The sequence below is a fragment of the Kogia breviceps genome, chromosome 15, assembly GCF_026419965.1.
Source record: "Kogia breviceps isolate mKogBre1 chromosome 15, mKogBre1 haplotype 1, whole genome shotgun sequence".
Lineage (NCBI taxonomy): Eukaryota > Metazoa > Chordata > Mammalia > Artiodactyla > Physeteridae > Kogia > Kogia breviceps.
In genome coordinates, this window is record NC_081324.1 from 86,360,408 (window position 1) to 86,378,832 (window position 18,425).

Here is an 18,425-nt window from a genome sequence, read left to right on the forward strand (position 1 = left end):
ATACAGTGAGATAATTAGGTCCTTAGGTTTTGATCCACCGGGTGTGACCAACTTCGTGGGTCTTGCATCCATGAATCAGATCACTTTCCTCCCTGAACATGAGGACAATACACGAAAGGACACGGAGCCACAAGACACAAGGAAACTAGGTTCCTCTGGATGGCGTCATGGAACAGAGCCACCTAACGGTACAACACCACACACCTGCCACTGGACTGCTAGGTCCAATAACGATAAACACCTCCTACCTTGTTTAAGTCCCTGCACATTTGGTTCTTGTTGACATGGCAGATTGGCCTGTACCCTAACCAATGTATCTGATTCAGCCGTGGGATTAAGCCTTCTGTCTGTATGATGCCGTTGGATCCTATACCTAGTTCTCTGAGTACGGTATTATTGTTTAATGCATTATTATTATTATCGTCATCATTATTTCTACTTTACTGATAAAAAAAATAAAGCAGAGTTTATGTAAAATGTGTGGGATCACACAGTTAGAAAATGTCTAACTGGTCTTGAATCCAGGTCTTCCAAAACCAGATATCATGATGTTTTCTGATTGGCTCAATGAAACAGGTGCACCAATATTTCCAGTACATTTGTGAGGAGGTTATCGTGCTAGAGGATTATATAGCAGAACCCCCATGACTGATGTGAACAGAGACCACCACAAATGAAGAAAGGCATCCAGGCATTTCACCCAGTAATCTTTGCTATAGCCTGATAGCACCCAAGGGATGAAAAAGAAAGGATGTGTGGAGTTCACTTTCCCACCCAAGACTCAGATAATTCTGTTACGAGGCACACAGAGCGCTGGGCTTATGCGAGGCGGCCGTTGAGTGATCATCCATTTCTACATGGAATCGAAACCCTCCTCTGTCTGAATTGCTGTCTACTCACCACAGAGGAGACAGCATCCTGTCATTCAGAGCAAATCTAAACACGGTGCACGTGATTCCAATGCTGGATTTTTTTTTTTTATTATTATTAAGCTGGATTTCGTGACCCCAGGCTTGACCTATGCCTAAAATTCAGTAAATTAAAATATTTTTAATCGCGAGCATTTTTGAACTAATTCCATCGGCATCTCTTAGTTAAGGACTCCACGGAATGTTGCGAGATTGGATTTGGGATTTCTGTTCTAAGGCAATTTTCCTTGAACTACGGAGACACTGCTTATCTCTCTCCTTCTCTTTAGTCTTCGCTCTTGAAGGACAAAGTGACCCAATGAAGACAGAACCACGTGAGGCTGAAAGAAGAAAAGTACCGGAGAACAATCCAGCCAAACATCAAAATACCATTCTACCACACGTGCATGTGAGTTATAGTTGATCCCTGAAGAGGGTAGGGGTTCGGGGTGCCACACCCCCTGAGCAGTCAGACAAATAGCGTAACTGACCATGGATCCTCCAGGGCTGCAGATGGTGCAGGACTGTAATATTCGCGATTGAAAAAGTCCTCACGCAAGTGGACCCACACCATTCAAACCCATGTCGTTCAAGGGTCAGCTGTGTATGTCACCTTCTCTTGACTTTTAAGAGGCGGGGCTTCCTCAAGTCGGGACACTGGCCCCACCCCCTAGAAAAAAACCAGACAGACCACCCCCCTCCCAAGTAGGAACCCCATCCTTAAATAGGATTCTCTACTGAGGAGAAAGGGAAAGAGGGGAGACACAGCTGCGGAGGAGTGGTCTGGCATTTACATCAAGATGTTGTTTCTACCAAATGCATCACCATTCTCAAACATCCTCTCCCAGAGGCAGAAAAAATCAGCATTTTAAAGAAGGGAGAGCAATTAGAACCAAAGAGTGAAAATTCTAACCTATTATTGTTCCTGGCTCAGAGTAAAATTTAGTGATTCAGTCTTTCTGTGCACACACAGCCTGGTCCAAGGTCCATGCATCTTTGAACAAATCTAGGTGGCTTTCCATCCTGTTCTCATTTGCTTAGAGATATGAGAGCCCTTGTACCCCGTATCTTCCTGTTTTGTCCCATTTATATCTCATTTTTTAAGCAAAATAAGAGCTGTTTTATTGTGTATTTTGTTTGTTTGTTTGTTTGTTGCGGTACGCGGGCCTCTCACTGTTGTGGCCTCTCCCGTTGCGGAGCACAGGCTCCGGACGCGCAGGCTCGGCGGCCACGGCTCACGGGCCCAGCCGCTCCGCGGCATGTGGGATCCTCCCGGACCGGGACACGAACCCGCGTCCCCTGCATCGGCAGGCGGATTCTCAACCACTGCGCCACCAGGGAAGCCCTATTGTGTATAATTTTACCTATGTTAATATACAAACTTTAAAAATTGGAAGAAATGACTATTTTCACCAAAAATAATCTAAGCTACAGCAACATGTTCACAGTCAATTACTTAAATCCTGGACAATCTGACCTGTTTTTCAGTTTATCAAGAAGTCATCATTCAAGCTGTGTTAATTAGGCCATGAATCTTACTTTCATTAAGTCAAACTGAGACACTATGTTTTCCTTCAGCAAATGCTCCCTTTTTGTCGCAAAGACATGTCCCCTACATATCCATCTTACTGTAATGTGCAAACTTTATATCCACAAGAGTTGCCTCAAATTCCTTCCACCTTGGAAAGCCACAAAGGTGTGAGGCAACCTGCTCAGTGAGTTTTTAAATAGCGATAATTCAGAGCAAAACAATTAACTTTCCTACGGGCAGATACACGGTGTGGAAGGGAAGGAAATGTTCCGTAACGGGAGCTGAGAACAATTTCTTAAGATGAAGCCAGGGCTGGTGATACTTATGAATATATTCAGAACTGCCCTGTGAGGGTAGATTATTCACACACCAGAGCCGAGAGCTGTAATAAGGCGGGGAGGGCGGTGATGCTCTTAGTTAGGAGAGTTTGCTGGGAACTTGACTCATTCAATGGATGTGGTCCAAAGGCGAGGTGAAGAGACCCAGGTGCTCTGGGTACCGTGAAGCATCCTTGTCATTCTTCCTCGGGATTCTGGGGATTCGGACTTCGGCTTCAGCATCTGGAGTTTGGTCCATTCTGTTGGCTGAGTTCCCTGCTTCCTTCGATTCTTTGGTCTGAGACCCAGGGAAGCACTGGCTTGGTTCCCAGTGTCCTCCTACAAATACCGACTTCCACTTCTATCGTCAATGTACACGCAGCGCCTTTAGTAAAGGCTCTTAAATTACAGCATCCGTCAAAACGGCCAGGAAGGCTCGTCATGTTTGCCAGTTCCTGGGCCCACCTACTGCAAGAGATTCTGCTTCAAAGGTTCAGCATGGGGCCTCAGGAAGTGCATCCTTTTTACACAGGAACCCAGCAAGATTCTGGTGCAGGTCGTGTGAGGCTCACCATCTACAAGATGTGAGTCCAACCTATTCCTCTTGGTCTTTTACAGCTAGATTTTGTGATGCTCTCTCTGGTTCCACCTCTTTTTCCTCCAAACCAGGATCCTTCCTCCCAGCTGAGACAGCCCTGTTTTATTGAGCACCTACAATTTGTCAAGCAGGATGTTAAGAACTTTGCTTGTACTATCTCACTGAATCATCACAACAATCCTTTGACATGGGTACTATTCTTTTTTTCCATTTGATAGAAGAATAAAATGAAGCTTGAAGGTCAGGTCACTTGCCTAGGGTCCCAAGCAGAGGCAGAGATCAGACACAAATCCAGGTCTGCCTGGAATCAGAATCCTGATTTCATCACTGCCTCCATTGTGTTCATCCTGATTCTTGACTGCTTTCTTCTTCATCATGCCCCATCCTTGCGACCTGGAGAAAACGATCATATTTGCCTATACAGTCAGGGGGTCTGGCCAAGTTTCCACCCATCTCTGGAGTCTTAAGACGCTGAGCTGAGCTCACCCTATTTCCCCACCTAAAAACCCTTCAACTGCATTAGATTCAACACAATCCACTTCTGTTAAAAGTGATCATTTGTCAGAGTCTACAATTGCCAGGTCTTTTTCAGAGCTCTGGGGACACAAAATGAAAAAGACAAATGCCTGCCTTCACGCAGTCGACTGAAGTCTAGCAGGGGAGACAGATGGGTCCAACACTATTGTGTCACCAGGAACTGGGGTGAGCTTCAGCGATTGTACCCATGCTGAGACAGGAGCAAAGGAGCTGGGATTCGGGAACGAGGCATCGGGAGGGCTTTGTAGAGAAGCCAATATTGAAGGAGTTTTTAAACACACAGATATGATGCATATTCAAATAATAGCTATGCTACATTATTGAACACTTGCAGTGCCACCCATCATGCACCCTACGTGCATTTTCTCATTAATCCCCGTGGCAGCCCTGTGACTAGGTACCTCAGCATCCCCACTTGGCAGATGAAAGCCTGAGCCTTGCAAGGGTTCACCAAGCCAGATCTCAAGCCAGACATCACCCAACCAGCATGATGGGCAGTTCAGGTTCAAACTCAGGCAGTCTGATTCCAGAGTGCAGGGATTATAGCACAGGGAGGTCAGCTCGGTGCTCTGTGACCACCTAGAGGGGTGGGATAGGGCGGGTGGGAGGGAGGGAGACGCAAGAGGGAGGAGATATGGGGACATATGTGTATGTATAACTGATTCACTTTGTCATAAAGCAGAAACTAACACACCACTGCAAAGCAATTATACTCCAATAAAGGTATTTAAAAAATTAAAAAATATATATAGAAAAAAAACCTGCTGGGATTGAAATAACAAAGAAAGGCATGTGAAACTCCAGCGTGATCAGGAAGCGTGTGGGGTAGTGCCATGAAGATCTGCACATATGGAAGGGCGCAGAGATGGGAAGTTTAGTGAGGGCAGATTTGGGCGGGCATAGGGGTGCAGGCTGAGAAGCTAGTATTTACTACACGGGGTCAGCTCAGATTCTATGGATGGGTTTTTTTTGGCAGCATCACGCAGCACGAGGGATCCTAGTTCCCAGCCCAGGGATCAACCCCCCGCCCCTGCCGTGGAAGCGCGGAGCCCTAACCACTGGGCTGCCGGGGAAGTCCCGTCTCAGATTCTAGTTCCTCCGTAAAGCCAGTGCACCCCAGCCTGCGAGGGTCTCCCCTTTCCCTGGATTCTCAATCTGGGATGAATATCACAGCTCTTGTGTCGCACTGGGCATTCCTCTCCTATTGCATATGCATTGGGTCGTCTAAGCTGGGGTTCGTCAAGATTGGAGACACTCTGCTCTATATCCCAGGAGGCTGTATGTTAGATCACACAGGCTCCCTTATCCATCATCTCGTTAATGAATCTAAGAGGTGAATTTCTGATCTCAAAGATAAGTCTTTAACGGTGGCAGGTCAGAGGATGGGTAGAGAAAGATGCTGGAGTCATTCGTTGCCCTGACTCTTCTGCCATGTTTGGGCGTGTGGTCCACGTGCTTCTAGACAAGATCACGGTGTTGCCAGGCTGCCATTTGTGCCTCCCCCTGGGCACTGGTCCCCCCTCTCTTGCTTTGCCCCTTCCGGCCTGGGGGAGGTAAGGACTTCCCACACTGGCCAACCTGAGCGTTCCACATTGTCTCATTTCATTGGACAGACCTTCCCACATCACTGTCAGTGGCCCTTTCCTTAAGCTCCTACAGTCTGCGTATCAGCTCTTTCCTTCTGAGATACTAACTAATACAGGTTGGTTTGGTTTGGTTTCCTTCAAACTTCAGAACCCGTCAATATTTCTTGTTGAAGGAATATTTCATTTATGCTTGAGCTGAGCCTGCAGGCCAGTGTCTAATGAACATCTGGCCCTTTCTCAAATACCATTGCCCTTCAGCTTCTCGGGAGAGGGGTCACACCATGTGGTTTGCAGCCCCTTTCGCTCGCAACCAAGGGAAGAGCCTCCAGACCAACGATTGCCATCACACGGGCCTCTCCAGACACAGACACACATACATCTTTAAGAGTCAGCGCAAGCATTCTCTGACGGATGAAGACTGACCACAGAATAGGCATAACAGCATCCTTAGAATAAGGGCAAGTTCTGTAAGCAAGGCCACAAGACACTTCTGTGCAGCTGGAGTGTCCCTCTGGGAGAATCCCTTCCAGACAGTCTAGGGGATGAGCCCCTGCTGTGTTGGTTTTGGCAACGTGTGGGTGGCCTCCCGTGGCACAGCTCGGGGAGCTGCTGAAACAGATGGCTGGGAAGAAGCCATGAAGCATCCTCCAGGTCTCCCAGGAGCACATCTCCGCTTGTGTAATGAAAGGAGTGGGTCTGTGCTACAACGTAGGCGGTTCCACTGAAGCAGGGGAGACACCGAGATGTCAGAGGGTTCTGCGTCCATGTGGGCTGGCACCGCTTAGGATGACATCATAGCATACCAGTTTCAGCCTCTTCAAGGGTTTTCACAAGAAAATGACTCACACGTCGTGCTAAGTCTTCGACAGACTTTGCTGAAAGTTTGGTGGATCGTGGAACCAGGTCCTATCACTGAGTACAAACGCCTTTCCGTCAGTTTGCTTCTCCCCACCCTCTCCGGTCCCCCATGCCTCCTTCCACTACTCCTGAGGGACAGCACAGGACGGTGGCCCCTGGAGTTGGTCACCAAGCACTTCCAGGTCTCCACGTGCGAGGTGCGGCTGGGTAGGGACCATAGGACTGGTTCCAGCTGGTGGACCGTAACTGAGAGAGATGTCTGTTGTGTCTGAGAGGGGGGCAATGTCATTGCCAGCTTAACACTCTCTGGAGCTCTTTTTCCCTCTTCTGCAGTGACTGGGGAAGAGGGCAGGGTGGATACACATACACCTTCACACTCTACAAATATCCCATAACTAACCTCATAGAAAACATGAAGAAATCATAAATTGACTAAGTTTTTCTGCCATTTTGGACAATCGGAGCTTAACATCAATGTTGAATTACATGAAAAGAAAGGTTACATTTCTTTCAGTTGGGTCGATGTGCTGAGTTCCATACCCACTGCCGAGAGCTTCTGGGACAAGCTGTCAAAGAGAATTCCATTTTCTCCATCTCATTACACATACTCCGCTGATTCGTGGCTCAGGGAACAAAGAAGGCACAGCCGGCAAAGACAAGTCTTTAACGCCAGAGCATGAAGAATCACTGCTTCCTCCCGGTGACAGACGAAGACAGGCTAACACTGTACCTTAGCTAAAGCACCAACTCATGCAGGGACGGTCTGTAGCTTGGTAATACCTGCTGGGAGTGTCCACTGACCAAGCACACAGAAGGCACTGGAGAACCCTTGGCCTCAGCACTTTGGACCCATTGTCTCACTTCATCCTCAAACCTGCAGACTCCACATCTACTCAGGGAAACGCTGGCACCAAAGCTGACTACAATAGTTTATTTAATAGTCTACAAATCAAGGTCTTGCAATGTGAGTGACTCCAAACTAATCGTATCAGCTGTTACACTGTTTCTCCCTGACCTCCACGTTCAGATCAATTTGCTTGTCTCTGGTCTCCTTGAATCTCTGGCCTGAAGCCCTGAGTGGTGTTAAGTGAGGAACAGTCTTAAGTTAGCCAACATTTTTTTTAGTGGGTGAAGGGAGAAGGAGGGCAACACAAAGAGAGACTCTTTCTGTCCGAGGTTACTCAGTGAGGAGACGGCTGATTAGTTTTTACGTGGAACAGAGCCTGGGGAAATTAATTTGATAAGCATCTCATGTCTGCGGGCCCAGTGCAACTTCCCTAACTTCCCCATCAAAGGGCTCATCGGAGGGCATTGTTAAGAGCACAGACTCCAGGTTCTACCCTGGGACACTCTAGTTCGTGAGGTGTGGCTGGGGCTGGGGGACAGCCACATTTATGAAGTCTGCATGTACTCGTGAAGGTCAGGCCGAGGAGGGGAGCTCTGCCACGGGAATGCGGGCAGGTGGAGATGGGCGGCTGTGCCGTTCTTCTCTCTGACCTGCAGAGATTAACAGCACGAACCACGGAGAGCTGTCGTGATGATTCAAGGAAAGTCACTCACTCGACGGGCACTTAGTGGGCGCCTGCTGAACACGCGGCATTGAGCTGTGAGCACAGCACAGCCCTTTGCGAGGAGAGGGATGGATGGACAGTTATACATCACTCATACCCAGAGCTGAGGCTGTCACATGAGAGGCACATGGCCCAGTGGGAGGGGGCTCAAGTGGGACCTGGGGGGCAAGGGGCACGGCAGGCTGGGGGCATGGAAGGTGTCCCTGAGAGGCAGCCTGGGGTGAAGGCCAATTCTGTGTGCCAACTTGGCTGGGGCAGAGGACGCCCAGGGAACTGGTGATGCATTATTTCTGGACGTGTTTGAGGGTGTTTGTAGCAGAGATTAGCATTAAATGGATGAAGTGAGTAAAGCAGACGCCCTCCCCGTGGGAGGTGGGCATCCTTCAATACGTTCAGGGCCTGGAGAGAACAAGGCAGAGGAAGGAAGGATCTCCTTTGAGCTGGAACACGGATCACCTTCTGCCCTCAGCCTTCCTGGTCCTCAGGCCTTCAGACCTGGCCTGGAATCTTCCCCAACAGCCCTCGGGTTCTCAAGCCTTCTAGCCACAGCCACCAGCTCCCCTGGGTTTCCCGGTTGTAGGAAGATGTCCTGGGACTTCTCAGCCTCCGTAAATCACACGAGCCAACACCTTACAAGTCCCTTAAATCCATACACACACACCCCCGTGTTGGTTCGGTTGCTGTGGAGCCCCTAACGGCCCCTGCGCTGGGGCTGCAGAGTCGGGATCAGCCTGGCGGGAAGAATGCCCCAAGCAGAGGCCTGAGTCCAGAGACACGAGGCCAATCCAGGTGTTACCGACCAGGCTTCTTGGCCTCCTTAACCAACAGACATGGATCAGAGACCAGGCCAGAAACGCGGGCAAGGCTTTACTGGGGCCCCTGCTGCAGCAGGCGGGGAGCGAGAGCAAACTACAGGTCCCCTTGCTTGCCGGCTCGCTGAGGGGATGCGAGCTGCTTCCTTCTATGGGGTGAGGGGAGGGGTGTGTCCAGGGGTCGGGCTGGGGGCGTGGCTCAGGTGGTCTGCCCCGCCCCTTTGGTGGTGTTGACTGCAGGGGGCGTGCGCAGTGCCCTGCTTTGGCTCCCCACCCCCTGTTTTTGCTCCTGGCTCTTCAGAAGTGGCAGTTGGGTGTTTTGGTCTCTCTGTATCTTTTTTTTTTCTTTTTTTTTTTTGCGGTACGCGGGCCTCTCACTATCGTGGCCTCTCCCGTTGCGGAGCTCAGGCTCCGGACGCGCAGGCTCAGCGGCCATGGCCCACGGGCCCAGCTGCTCCGCGGCACGTGGGATCCTCCCAGACCGGGGCACAAACCTGTGTCCCCTGCATCGGCAGGCGGATTCTCAACCACTGTGCCACCAGGGAAGCCCCTCTCTGTATCTTTTGTCCAGAATTTGCCCCAACTGTGCATATGCACGTGGTTATTTTTAGTGCCTTGCAGTTTCTTTGTATTCTGTTGCTCAAGGAGAGGCGAGTCCAGGTGCAAGCCCTGCAGCAAAGGGTCCCAGGCCCCAGCCTGTGTCACAGGGACCAGGCTGAAGCACAGGGAGAAGCCAAGGGCCACCTGAGGAGTGGCCGGTCCTCACCCAGCCAGCAAAGGAAAACCCTGGAGCCGCTTTCAGGTGGTGAGTGATGATAGCACATTTGCTGCCCTTAGAAACAAGGATGGAGGTGGCCCCAGGGCACTTACACGCCAGTCCAGCCCCCACTGAATGTGAGCCAGTGGTCTCCCGGGCACTTCCTGTGCCTCCGGGCTCTTCCCTTTTTAGGGGTGCCCTCAGTTGGGCTTTCAACAGGAGACCCTTGTTTTGGTCTTGAGCCCCTCCCCCGACAGGCTGACCCTCTGGCTCTAACCCCCTGTGCCCCAAAACCCCTCTGCTCACAGGTCCCAGGACTTCCCTTTCTCCACCGATTAAAATCCTCTCTATTCCTCATGGCGCAATGCCCTTTCATGTAGAAAAGTGTCCCTAAGTCTCCTGAATGGAGGTACTTTCCTCTTCTTGGTGATACCACCTCCATCTCTCTGTTGATGCATCTGGGACCCTTAGGGTAATTATCTGTGTCCACAGCTGTCCACACGCTGAGCTCCTGTCGACCAGGACCCATGTCTGGTTTACTGCGGTCTCCCGGAGTTCAACACAGACTCAGAAGTCCAATCCCAGAAAGAAAAGGTGACAAAATGAAAGACACACACCATTGAACACAATTGTAATGATGGGTGGATGCAAGAAAGGAAGAAATGGAAAAGAATATTTTTTTTTAAATGAAGGGATTTCCTGGTGCTCCAGTGGTAAAGAATCGGCCTTCCAATGCAGGGGACGCGGGTTCGATCCCTGGTCAGGGCACTAAGATCCCACATGCTGCGGAGCAACTAAGCCCTTGCGCCACAACTACTGAGCTCGTGAGCCTCAACGAGAGAGCCCTCGTGCCTCAACTACAGAGAGGGCTCTGGAGCCCATGCGCTGCAGCTGGAGGAGAGGAAACCCACACACCGCAACTAGAGAGAAGCCTGCGTGCCATAATGAAAGATCCCGCATGCCTCAACTAAGATCCGGCGCAGCCTAAGATAAATAATAAAATAAATAAATAATAAATAAATCTTTTTTTAAAAGGGTGTATACATGTACATAAATAAAATACATATATAAATATAAAATAAATACATATTAAATATGTGCATAAAATATGTATATAAATATAAGAATATTTAAAAGAATATATATGTATATAAAAGAATGTATATATATGTATCACTTTGCTGGACAGCAGTAATTAACACAACATTGTAAGTCAACTACAGTTCAATAAAAAATAAAAGAAAAAAAGAAGGAAAGAAAAGATAAAATTAAGGAAGGTGGAAGAAGAAATTAGGTAGAGAAAGAATGATTCATACTAAGTCATCAAAAATACTTTTGGGGATTTTTTTAAATTTTAATTTTATCGGAGTAGAATTGATTTACACTGTTGTGTTAGTTTTAGGTGTACAGCACAGTGATTCAGTTATACTGATACACGTATCCATTCTTTTTCAGATTCTCTTCTCCTCCAGGTTATCGCAGAATATTGAGTGGAGTTCCCTGCGCTCTATGGTAGGTCCTCGTTGGCTACCTGTCTTATCTATAGTAGTGTGTATATGTTCATCCCAAGTTCCTGATTTATCCCTCCCCCACCCACATTTCCCCTTTGGTAACCAGAAGTTTGTTTTTGATATCTGTAAGTCTTTCTGTTTTGTAAATAAGTCACTTCGGGGGATTTTTTGTTTTTGTTTTTTTCTTTGCGGTACGCGGGCCTCTCACCGTTGTGGCCTCTCCCGTCGCGGAGCACAGGCTCCGGACGCGCAGGCGCAGCGGCCACGGCTCACGGGCTCAGCCGCTCCACGGCACGTGGGATCCTCCCGGACCGGGGCACGAACCCGCGTCCCCCGCATCGGCAGGCGAACTCTCAACCGCTGCGCCACCAGGGAAGCCACTTTGGGGGATTTGAAATCTAGTCAGATGAATCGAATCTCAGTAACAAACTAGAGCCGTAGTAACTACGCCTGCCGCGTCCCAGCGGGTCGCGTACCGCAGAGGACCATCTAATCCCACGCGGTAATCACGCTGATTCTCACTCCAAAGCATGTCTTCAGGGGTCACTCCCCCAGGTCCAGTTTCAGTCAACTGAGCAAGGCACGCAGAGAAGTCATACACGAAATGCCCAGCATGGGTGAGAAAGCATCTAAAATATTTCTAAAATAAAGGAAATGCTAACGGCCCCTTTGATGGATGGCAATTGACTCGTGTCATTTTTCCGGCCGGGCTAATAGAAAGGGGATCTCGCTTTGTACCAGCTTCTCAGCTACTCCTGCCCTCCTGTATCTGCAGGGATATCAAACTTCCGGCCCCACTAAAATTCCAAAGGCCACGATGGGTGTTTGATGTAATAGGGTGACACCAACCAAGAAAAACAAGGCCATGAAAATGAAGAGACGCTGCTCTCCTAACTCATATCACCAGAAGGACAGGAATAAATGGATGAGAAAAAATAAGGAACAATTAGGAGAATATAAACCTAACCTGGTCCCCCAGCTGTCTGCGGCTGGTGATGGACGATCGTGTGAGCGCCTTTTAAACTTGAGGTGAGGACCTTTCCTCTCACCTGGAGGCAAATAAGAGTAATAAGCCTGTGTATCAGTGCCCAGCCTTCATGTTTGAACGCCAGAAAACTCTGTGAATAGCTTATTCAAGCATCACCCCTCTTTTCTCGACGAGAAACACAGGCACAGAGAAGGCTAAGAACTTTATCCGAAGTCACGCGTACAGGAAGGGGTGCGGGATGGGCCGGAACCTAGGCGTCTGGTTCCAGATGATGAGCATAGCCAGTGCCTCTGGCACAGGACCAGAGCTTTGGTGAATTCGCTCGAGCTATAGCTCCTCAGATGAAGTGAAGCCAGTTTGCAACCAACCAAACCTGGGACCAGGGGGTAGACAGTGGGCCTTGGCCAGAGCTGGAGTGGGTCTGCCCTGGTTTAAACTCGGCTCCAGCCTAAGAAGGAAAAACCAACTGGTTTCAGGTCTCTGCCTTCGCCTTTAAGTCACGACCTGCCTTTTTCCCTCCAACGTTGCTAATTAAAGCATAACATTTTAAGTTTTTTTTTAAAAAAAGGGGTTTCCCTGGTGGCACAGTGGTCGAGAGTCCGCCTGCCGATGCAGGGCACGCGGGTTCGTGCCCCGGTCCGGGAGGATCCCACGTGCCGCGGAGCGGCTGGGCCCGTGAGCCGTGGCCGCTGCGCCTGCGCGTCCGGAGCCTGTGCTCCGCAACGGGAGAGGCCACAGCAGTGAGAGGCCCGCGTACCGAGAAAAAAAAAAAAAAAAAAAAAAAAAACAACAACAAACAAAAGGCAGGTGCCTGAATGCTCAGGAACAAAGAGCAGAATTAACGTGCCCCTCTGACCCTCCCTCAGTACAACCTGCTCCTGTGGATAAACAGGCCAATTCAGCACAAGTGTGCTCATCTTAACCCCTTCCCGAAAGCCCCCAAATGATGTTAGGACAGGAATGACAAAGGGAGAGGAACAGAAACATAGCCTCATGAAGATAAAGCAAATAGAAAAAGGGAGATGTGAGCAAAAATTGTGGGGATTGGGGAAAAGGATGGATACATGGTAGCTGATTATAGAGAGAGCTGAAACCCAGTCTGGCCTTGGGGTCCCCCAAAGCAAGCACACCGCAGTGAAGGTCCTCACAGGTCCCAGACATTCAAGGCTCCTGAGTGTCTGAGATTTTGGACCCCAACCTCTTCTTCCCACTGCACACGAGACCAGGGTGCAGCCCTCCCCCTGCTCCCCGAAAGACAACTCAAGCTTACTGCATGGGAGGGGGAGAAACCAGGGGGGACTCAGGAGTCAGACTCCAGGCCCAGTTGAGGGAGAGGACACCACACTGGAGACAGGACTTGTGTGGAAGTCTCTGGTCTGAACAGGGAGTGTCCCCCAGACCCCTCACCGCACCCAGCTCCACGATGCCCACAGCCAGATGCACCCTCTCTCTGCCCTCCAACCTGCTGCAGGATGGAGATTCGAGGATGCCTCTCTGAGGAGACCACGGAGCCTAGAATAATGTCCGAACTACAAACGCTGACAGTCATGTGTCCTGCAGGGACCAGCCCAGTCAGATCACACTCAATAAAGCCCCAGATGTCAAGCCCTGTCCGTGCCTACAGGGATTCTAGTCTGCTCTTCAGCGACTCAAGCCTAAATGTGAGTGGGCAGCAAAGACTCAATAGGAAAGATAGATTTACCAAAAAAAAAAAAAAAAAAAAGCCAAGAAAGGAATCAAGAGAAGGCTGGCGTATGAAATCTCTAAGAAACATTCATTCATACTTTAATTTGAGCCCACGCCCCTGGTGCATGTTCTTCTGGTGATAATGAACATTCAGAAAACAAGAAAGGATTTTGGAAATTAAAGTAGGATAGCAGAAACGTAATATATGTAAAGGATTGCAAATGGATGTTTATGAAATCTTCTAGAGGTTAGAACTAAAAGAAAACCAAGATAAAATTAAAAATTAAAAAATGAACAAAAGACAAAGATCAGGATAAAAAGAGAGAGAAGATGTCAAGTTTAGAGGGTCTGGTCAGGAAGCTTAGCATTTGAATAATGAGAGTTCCCAAAAGAGGGCAGAGAGAAAACTAAGGGGAGAAAACGATCACGCAAATAGTTAAGGAAAACTTTGCGCTATATGTGCAAGGCGATTATTTCCAAGTTAAAAGTTTTCACCAAGCACCTATAACCAAGAATTTTTTAAAAAGAGGAAAAAAAGACACATCCTTACACATTATCATGAAATTTCAGAACAGAGATAAGAATATTCTAGAAGCTTCCAGAAAGAGAACACAATTTGCATATCAAAGATTAGGAGTCCCAGTCATCCGACTTGCCACCAACAACACTGGAAGGCAGAGGAGTGAATGAGATCAAATCCACTGGGAAAAATGTGGACACACAGATGATGACAAAATCACTTAAGTGCTTTAATAAATCCAGGCTCAAGGTGTTCAGAGAAAGCTGGGGCCTGAACAGTTCCTCCTGCGCTGTTTGCCTCCAGGGGAGAGTGCCGTCCATGACTTGTGTTCATAGTTGACATCCCTAGGCTGGAAAAGGCGATCACCTCCCTCCTCCTCCTCCCCCCCCTCCCCCTCCCCTGGGGCTCAGTCAGGACCATCATCAGTACCAATTAAGACACAGACTGATTACTCAGCTACTGGGAGAGTGAACACCCAGACAAAGCAAATTAAACAGACCCAGGTCATGGGAGCCTTACAGTCTGAGTCACACCCCCTGCTGACTCTCTTCCAGGGGCGTCTCAACCAGCCCTGGAGGCAGAGACCCAAATTCTGGTCCCACATCAATGAGATGTGTGAACATCTGGATATTGCAAGTCAAACGTCCCCCAGGCTGTGTCTTAGAGTCTCAATCATAACCTAGGTGAAAAGATACTCAACACCATTAGCCATTAGGGAAATGAAAATTAAAACCACCACGAGATACTATTATACACCTATTAGAACAGTAAAAACAAAACCAAACAAAACTAATATAATCAAGTGCTAGATAAAGGGCATTATACAAAAATGAAATATATTTTTACCTACTGGAAATGAACTTTTGAGAGCATATTTTTTAAAATACCATGTACTATAGAATTTTAAAGTATGTAATAGTTAGGGATACGTTTCATGAAAAGGCCTTTACCATGAAAACTACCAAAGGTTGCTGAGAAAAGATTAAAAGATATAAATTAATGGAGAGATACAAACTCTATTCATGGACTCAAAGACACAGGATTGTTAAATTGTAAATTCCCACCCCCCCACCCCACCCCCGAGTGTTGCATACATTAAACGCACACCCAGATAAACACTCCATTGTAGGGAGATACACAGTTTGTTTATCCATTCATCAGGTGATGGACATTTAGGTTATTTCCTTTTTTATGAATAGAACGCCCATGGAAATGTGTGCATAGTTTGTGTGTTCTCCTTGCTTCTTTCTATATATTTTTAGTAAGATGTGTAATTCAAGCATTTTAATTTGGTCTCTGAGCCTTTCTGATTCGTGGCCTCCAGCAGAGCTTGTTTGGCAGGCGTATTTGGAGGCTCTCTTTGCATCGAGGTAATCTCCCAGAAGACAGTTCTCTTGTGTGGCCACCCAGGATGCTGCCTTCCAGGTCATGCTTGGCGATGGGAAAATATGGCCGGTTCATGGGCTGTGACTAAAGGGGAACGATAATGCCTGAAGGACGGTGCAGTTCATAAAGGCTTCACAAGGAACCAGAGAAGAGCGGGATCAGAATTAAAGCTTCCACTACTTAACGGAGTTTAGTCCAGCTCCTCCGACCCCCGGCTGACGAGACCAAGCTCTCCAGACCCTCACAAGACTTGCCAAATGCTAAGTGCAGGCCTGCCTCCCTTTGTGCCATCGAGAGGCTCCTGCAAGGCCTGTGTGCCTGGCTAGCAAACGCACATCTGCACAGCTGGGTGGCTACGAAATGCTGCATTTCCTATGGATAAAACTCCGGAGCAGAACTTAGCAAGTGGGGAGATCTGACAGGTCACGTGACCCTGCCTGAACCAACCAGGAAAGGGGGGGTGGCCTGCACTGATGGGCCCAGCATGGCCATGTGACCCCACTGGAGGGCGTTTGGATGCAGAGTCAGGCAGGGATGGATTCCCAATGAAAATATGGGGGCCGTTTCCAGAATCTGGGGAGGGCTCTCAGGCAGGAAAACGAAATACTATGGTATCTGTGCAGGATATTTGTAAACATTTCTGAATCTTCAGAAGCATGTGGCAATGTGAACATAATTTCTGGAAGTATCGATTAGAAACTAAACCACAATACAGTTTCTTTCCTTCAAGTAGCAAGTATTTTTCATAAATTTATCCTGTAAAGCATTTCCTTCAGAAGAAAACCACATAAGCATGGAATGACATAAAGATATTTTCTGTGGAGACACAGAAAAATGAGTGCATGGCATGTGCACACCCACAGGAGTTTGAACAAAGGTGCCCGGACATGCTTTATTCAGGGAGTCATTGCTATCTGATGCCTCACTCTCCATCAGATGGTGTGTGTATCTTTCTTTCTTCCGTCCCTGCTTCTGAAATGCCTACTGTGATTAAGGATTTGTAAGAGATTTTCCCAAAGCCTCCTGCATGGATGCATCTTTCAGAATATTAAGTACCCCACTTCTGATATATGCCCTTGGACTGAGTTTTTAAAGATCCCTGACATTTACTGACAGCCAGTAATTAGTCGGTAGAAGCTGGCTTCTGCCAAGTGCCTGCTTTATCTCTGAGTCATCTTCTCTATCAGCCTCTCCCTCCACGACATCTTTTTGTGTGTGTGTGGTACGCGGGCCTCTCCCTGCTGTGGCCTCTCCCATTGCAGAGCACAGGCTCCGGACGCGCAGGCTCGGCGGCCACGGCTCACGGGCCCAGCCGCTCCGCAGCACGTGGGATCCTCCCAGACCGGGGCACGAACCCGCGTCCCCCGCATCGGCAGGCGGACTCTCAACCACCGCGCCACCAGGGAAGCCCCCTCCACATCATCTTTTACAGGAAGGCAAGCTCTCCTGTTCTCAGTTCCACACTGCGCTCACCCTTGGCCCGCTCTGAGGATGGCTCTCTGCGTGTTGTCTTCCTGGGTGGATCTCGAGAATATCAACATGGGAGGAGGATCAGGCCTCGGGTGCTAAGGAGTGTGTTACCAGAGAATCCAAGGCCTGTATGCAGAACTCCTGAGAATCAGGGTGTCAGGAAATGTGGTTCTCTTGGGTACCCTAGGCAAAGGGCGATGGCTTAATTGAGTGTCCAAACCAGGATAGATCTGAGAGGGAAACGGTTCACTTTCAACAGATAAGCTGTGAGCGTAGACCTAACCGGATCACCCAGATGAACCGGGTGGTGTAGACGCCCACCTCAGTGGTGGATCCCCAGGTCCACATTTCAGCTCTTCTGTCTGCTCACCCTGCAACGTCTCTCTTATCTTTGAGAGACATTTTCACGCTTTAATCAGTTCAAAGGCCATCTCTTCATAGTCTGTCCAGTTCCAACAATTTCTTCTTCTTCGTGGCCCTAAACATTTTCCTCTGTGTTCGTAAGCCAGCTTTGGTGGCACATGTGAGAAACTCACTTAGCCTGAGATCGAGGATTTTATCAATACTTGCAATTCTCAGGCTAAGGGCACAAGGCACCAAAATGGGTCAACCCTACAAGGGGTCCTGGAAGGCCTCACGACTGTCAAAAGCCTTGAGTGTTTAACGTATGTTTGTCCTCTTTTCTTCTAAAGGTTTTACGGTTTTACATTTTTTTTGTCTCATATGTATTTCATGAATGTTGGTACCTTACGTACATTCAGTGGATCACAAACATTGAGCCCTTAACACACCTCATGAATATTTAGTCTACACTTGGTCCTTCCGTTCTATTCTGCGTTGGCAGACAATGCTCTACATGCTTTATCGACGTACAATACCTCCCATATTTAATTGCCTAGATCTGCTTTATTTGTTTCTTCTTCTTATTTTCCCTAGCAGGATTGAATATTCTCAAATAATACGGCAAACACACAAGGCAAGCATCAAGTTATCATTCTATCTTCTCAAACAGAGGGTAGCATTTTAGGTGTCTTTCAGATGACCGTTCATTACATCCAGAAGAGATGGAACATTCCACCCCTTCTGCTGAAGAAGCCCCAAAAGACCCCTCTTCCCTCTGTGTTGGTTCTCTTTGAAATTGGAGTCTGACCAGTGGTCTGAGGCAATGAGTGTCCTTCCAAATGATCCCTATAGAATGTGAGCTCTTCATTCAAGGAAAAGCTTGGGTCTGTTTCCCCATCAGCAGGGGGAAAGGACTGATTTCAGCTATTTAAGCACTGTCTAATAGAGCGTGGACACCCCAAAGCAGGGATGGTTTCCACCCATGAGGAAGCAGCAGCCTCAAGAGCTCTCCCAGGCTGACTGAAAAATCAGGCACCAGCACAATAG